The sequence below is a fragment of the Lactuca virosa genome, chromosome 9 (genome assembly GCF_052849685.1).
Source record: "Lactuca virosa cultivar CGN04683 chromosome 9, Lactuca_virosa_CGN04683_v6, whole genome shotgun sequence".
Classification (NCBI taxonomy): Eukaryota; Viridiplantae; Streptophyta; class Magnoliopsida; order Asterales; family Asteraceae; genus Lactuca; species Lactuca virosa.
The window spans coordinates 256,934,524-256,940,870 of record NC_136434.1 but is presented as its reverse complement, the minus strand read 5'-3'; positions in this window follow the sequence as shown (position 1 = coordinate 256,940,870).

Sequence of the window (6,347 nt, the reverse complement as noted above, 5' to 3'; positions counted from 1 at the left end):
CGGGGTTAGTCCCGTTGTTGGAACTTCTCGTTCCTTGTCTGTTGCCTCCTCCGTTGTTTCCCTGGTTGATGTGGGCCAATGCTTCAGTAACTGCAGCTGAGACTGCTGCCTGGAAAGCAGCATAATTCATTTCCGGTGGAGGTGGCGGAGGCGGTGGTGCTATGGTAGTGTTTTTGCGGATATATCTTCTAGGCATTTCCTGCTATGAAACAAGAATGATGATGATTTTATGGAACCCTTTTTGTTTCAAACGGTTATGGTGGTTCGGCTGTACTCATAATTGAAACGGTATTACATCAAGTAAAATGAAAAGAGAAAACATAGAAAATCACAACATCACAAATAAAACCCATAACAGTTTCATTAAATGATAATGTTTTAGTACATAATGCATGAAAATTGACCTTGTAAAATGTCTACAGTACATAGAGAACAAAATCCGACAGCATAACGACCCCGCGAGTAGTGTAATCACTTAATCATAGGGTCTGTCCTACATACATAAAGTAAAAGAAAGGAGAGTCCCATCAATAGCAGTGGTGAGTAGGATGGGTCCTACTCACGTCGGGAGGTATCTGGTGGTCCCGACGACAAAGTAGAAGCGCCCTGGAGTCTGTCTAGCTGGCGCTCGGTGACTCGCATCCTCGCCTTTAGTACGGCCTGTCGCTCCTGATATTCCTGCACTATGTCTTGCGTCTGCCTCTCATCCCGCTCCACCGCGACCCTCATCTCATTCATCTGATTGGCGGTTGCTTGGGCCTGATCGCCAATATCACTGGTCCCTCTGACCATAACCGGAAGAGCTCGGTCCGCTTGCCCTCCATGGCTAAGGTCGTAAAATCTTTGCTCCAAGCCAAATGGTGGGCACATTCCCTGGTGCCTGCTCCACCTCCATATGGCGTGGGCCCATGGGGGCATAGGGCCATTGGGTCCCATCCGATGTGCGGGTACCCTAGCCATGTAGGGTGTGTCGATGACCTCGAACTCTGCGTCCGAGTCATCTCCTTCACCCTCCTCATCCTCCTCGATGTCTTCATCAACATCCTCCTCTTCAAACTCCAACTCTTCCGAGTCCTCCTCTGGTTCTTCCTCGAGCCATCCCCCATTCCCCTGGATTGGGGCAAAAGGATCATCGCACTAGTGAAAGCCTGCCATAGTGTCTTTATGAGAATATATAAGTACAAGAAAATAGATTGTAGGTTAATATACTCCTATAACATTTTATTTCTTTTAGTTTTTGCGTTCTTAAACCCTATTTGATAGTGGATGAGTTTTAGAAATTGTTGTCCACCTTGACCACTCCTAGACACATGTTGGTCATATCTCGAATAAATATAGTTGATCAGGTTATATTTACCCTAGATATGATTACATAACTGTCTAAGTTTAGTCACGATGTCCAACTCTTCTTATTGTTTTCTAATGCACAAGCATGTATGAAATATTTACACTTCTAGCATATACTTTTAGTCAGAGTATTTTAGTCCCATTGTATTTATAGTTGTATATCTTGTATGGTTAGATATACTAGTTACTATAAACAGTGCTCTGGTACCAATCTGTCACACCCCCGAACCGGGACGGCGGAAACATCCGGGGGCGGGTGACTTCATCTTGTAATATCATAACAGTTGATTATAAATAAGACATAGCAACTAAACATCATACATTCCAGATACCAACATGCATTGTTTACAACTTTGTATTTGTTCACGATATTACATCCAAAAATAACACAATGTATGATGTTTCAAAAATACAACAATTATCCAAAAATCCATAGCTGCAAACCTGCTTACTGAGTCCTTAAGAATACAAGTCGTTTTGAAAAGCATCAACATAGAATGTTGGTGAGTTCATAAGCATATTGGTAAGAGAACTTTGCAACATCTTTGTTTATAATAGGTTGTAAAACTCCAGAAAATCTCATATTTTCAATAAAAGTAGTCTGTGAGTCTTGTTCCAAAATCGTGTGTATTTGCATGCATTTTCTTTGCTTTCCTTTGTTGGTATTTGAAAAGAGTATAACCCCAGAAAATCCTATATTTTCTGTATATAAAAGTGTTGTGGACTTACAAACCGTAAGTCCGGAGTGGTGAAATTAGTTTACAAATAGACGAAACATAGTTGTGTATTTTATAAAACTAGTAGAGTTCATATTCTTTGTAAATTCAAATAATGTTGTTATTCCCTATGTGAGTCGTTATAACCATACTAATATGACTAACGCGCCTGTGTTGATGTTCTTCAGGCATCAGTTTCTAAAGATACTTGTCACCCTAGACTGGCCCGTGTAGCTGTAGCGAACAGCTCATGTGTGGGGGTGTCAACCCCGTATAGATCTATACACAATTACCTCGCTCTCCCTCCAGGAGGCTCTGGTTATAACTACAGGACTTACGATGTACGCTAGGTAGATACGGTGAAGGAGTGTCTCATAAGAGCCTCAACAAAATTTACGCGAATTTATAGAATAATGTATACGATGTTCTTAAGGTAAGTTTATAACTGCGGTTTTATGACTCGCGCATATTCCTGTCGTAAGAACTCTGCTTTGTTCACCAGTTATATTAATTTATTTATAACGATAGTTATAAATGATTTTTAATATCTTGATAATCTTCATAGATGTAAAAATAACGTATTACCTTCGGTTTTAAACCATATTAGTAATAATTTTTACATATCTAGATTTTTACAAAATACATATAAAACTTAAATTTTTATTTTGTTTTACGTATTTATGCAACTTTAGTGGAAAAAGATGAATTTGCCCATTTATACTACAGTTGTCAAAAATAACCCATTTTAACTACAATTGTCAAAAATAACCCATTTTTACCACAATTGTCATAAATGACCCATGTTTACCAAAATTGTCATAAATGATCCATTTTTACCACAATTGTCATAAATGACCCATATTTACCAAAATTGTCATAAATGACCCATTTTTACCAAAATTGTCATAAATGACCCATTTTATCATATTTGTCATAAATGACCCCCTTTTATCATATTTGTCATAAATGACCCCCTTTTTACCAAAATTGTCATAGATGACCGATTTTTGACAAAATTATCACAAATAACCCATTTTTACAAATGTTGTGGTAAAAATATATATATATTAAAAAATTTACCATTTTAAGTGTAAATTTTGATATTTTTCCATTTTTTTTTCAAGCTTTCATGACCAACAAATTTGTTCTAACATTTCCTTGACATCATGGTGATTTTATCACACATTAGGGAAAACATTTTTAACATAACAACAAAACATGTGAGATACACAAGATAACTTAGATTCCAACAACTTGAGACTTGTATAAATCTCGAGTTCATGGACTTTTAGCATGGAATCACAACATTTAACACACATAAACATATAAAACATTCACATGCAAGCAAATATACAAAGATTCTACACAATACTAGACTTGCATCCTCCCCAAAAGAAGAAAAACTCAAAAATAAGGGGTATGAAGCTCACCTTGGGGCTTTTTCGAAATGTAACAGAAGATGGAGAAGGGTTTTTCATTTCTAGCTTGCTTTCTTGAGGAGATTCTTGAAGTTATGGTGTTCCAAAAGCATATACACGAAAATGGAGTGTAAGAATAAGAATGTTTTTGTGTAAACTTGGAACAAGACAATGGAGTTTGTCATAAACTTACCAAGTAGCTTAGAAATTGTTCTTTGATGATGAAGAACTAGAAATCTTCTTAGAGAGAACAATAGAGCTTGAGAGGAAATGAGATAAGAGTGAAAGTTGGAAGTGAAAATGGAGAGGGATGGTGGTGGTTCGGCCAATAAAAAAGGAAGAGAGAGAAGAGATTAGTGTATTGATATATGTTGGTTAATACTCCATTCCTAGATGTATGAGGGATAAATACATTGTTACATGTGATGTATTTTTCAGATGGCACATGTATTATCCCTTATTTCTTTCTCCCTCTTTTTTTATTTAGGTGGGCTAACTGATTAGGAGAGGTATTCGGCCCAAAGGTTGGCCCAAAAGATTAATGGACTTTGAACTTGACTTGGCCCAAAGAAGTTTTCAGCCCACAAATGTTCTATAAAGAGTATTGGCCCAATTAAGGGGTTTTCAGTCCAAAATAAGGCCCAAGTGTGAGTTTATGGATTTTAAATAAGAACTTTTGGCCCAATGGCGGTTTTCAGTTTCACATTGCCCATTAGAGGGTTTTCGGCCTAATGGATGGCCCAATAATAAATTGCGGCCCATAAATGCTAAACATAAGGTTTTCGGCCCAATAGGGGGGCCCAATAGTGATTTTTGGCCTTACAAAGCCTATTAGAGGGTTTTCGGCCCAAAATAATGCCTAATAGAGGTTTGCAGCCCATTAGAGCCCAAAAGAGAGTTTTCGGCCCATTAGGGCCAAATAAGAGAGTGTTGGTCCAAATAGGGGTTTGGGCCGAGAAAGCTTGGGCTAAGGTCCAAAGTTGAGTAAACTTAGCTTATCGGATTAGGTTTTGGGCTTATACAAGGTGGTTTCGACTTGAATCACAGTTTTTGGATGTATAAACTTAAATAGTATTGAAGTTTGATTTATTCTAAACGTAGTGTTACAAGGTTACACAAAGAAATTATCTTGTACAAGATAGAAATTTTAGCCCTAAATTGCTGGTTGTGACATACTATATCAATTCTATACGTTCAATAAAAAAAAGGTCTATAATGAGCCTATAACCGAACTGCGGACGAGTAAACATCTGAAAGAGCACTACAAGTGGCGTACTGAGAAAATCACCAACATTTCATCGATGTTGTGAAATAATAAGAGCCTAAACCTTTATTCCCATTTCAACTCGTAAGACGTAGGTTGTAGCTAGCAACCACATGAGAGGCTTTCAACCCGTATAGATCTATACAAAAACGGTTCGTGTTCCTTGTGGATTAATGGTTATAATACAGAGGATTTTACTAAGTTTTATGTTCTTAGTGGATGAAGAGCACATCTCATATAGAGAAACCTGAGTTTAGTAGTTCGAGCAGTGAGTGTGAAAGAACCCCTTTATAAACTTTCGTATTTCTGAAAGACCCAAACTTTCATACTTGACAATTGTTACTCCAAAACATGCTACATGCATATTTATAAAACAATATCTTACATTGATAAAGTGATTACAAAAGATTGGATACAAACCGACTATGTTTTAATATTTTACATAACTACCCAGGATATTGTAATTTTATACAAACATAAACCGAAATACAAAAGTAATAGTAAAAACTATTCTACATCTTCCGACAGTATATAACCATACTGGTTACTTATATCCTGCAATTGTTAAACACTGAGAGGGGTAAGCGGTGACGCTTAGTGAGTTCAATAATAGATACAATATAACGTTATGCCATATATATATACTTCAATATGGCAGAAGCAAAGAGGAACAAGGAACAACAAAGGCATATGTGAATCATGTGACAAACGTTCCATATCAATCAATGATTTGATTCAAAGATATACGATCAATGATACATGACAATTTTTATACTTGATATACATCAATAAAGCTTCGGCCCAAATGGCACAGAAGACATACACTTTTTGATTTAAACATTTCGGTAGATTTCAGGCTTATAGCCCTGTCTAACCATCTGCCAATGCCATAGAATAGAAGTCATTCTCTTACGGAGACATGCTCTACAGGGCCAAAGGCTACGTACTAGTACCACCGTGAATCTAAGTCCTTTCACTGATCACATGGTCAAAGGTATGGCTTTGCTATCATAAATAGCGGAAAAAAATAACACAGGAAAATAACCCGGAATAATAACACTAAAAAGCACATAGCACATATCACACATAACATACAATTGTTCCTATATATTGAATTCACCGTGAAATAACCGGGGGTTAAAATACTAATTTGGGCAGCACTTCGTTACTATAATTAGCTTTCTTCGTTGAAAACCGGGAGTTTTTTTGAAAACCGGGCTCTGCGAGGGTTGGGCTTCAAACCAAAAGATAAATTTATCGGGCTTCTCGGGCACTTCGGGGCGTGTTCCGGGTGTTAAAAATGATACCGGGGCTTCGGGGGAAATGAAAATAGCTAAAATACAAATTTTGGGGTGAAAAAGTGTTAAATTTCCAAAATTACCCGGCAAGTCTCGCAACCCCTATATATACATGCGAGGTTTGGATCCGGAGCAAGGAAGGAGGGACACGCGGCGGCTGGAGCGAGCTTCAGATGCGAGGAGTCGGACAGCACACGCGCTTCGGAACTCCGGACCTGGCACGCGTCGGACGCGTCATCGGCTGGTCTTCGGCTCGGACACGGGGCGCCACGCGGCATGCTTCGGTTGGGCCTCCCTTCGGTTA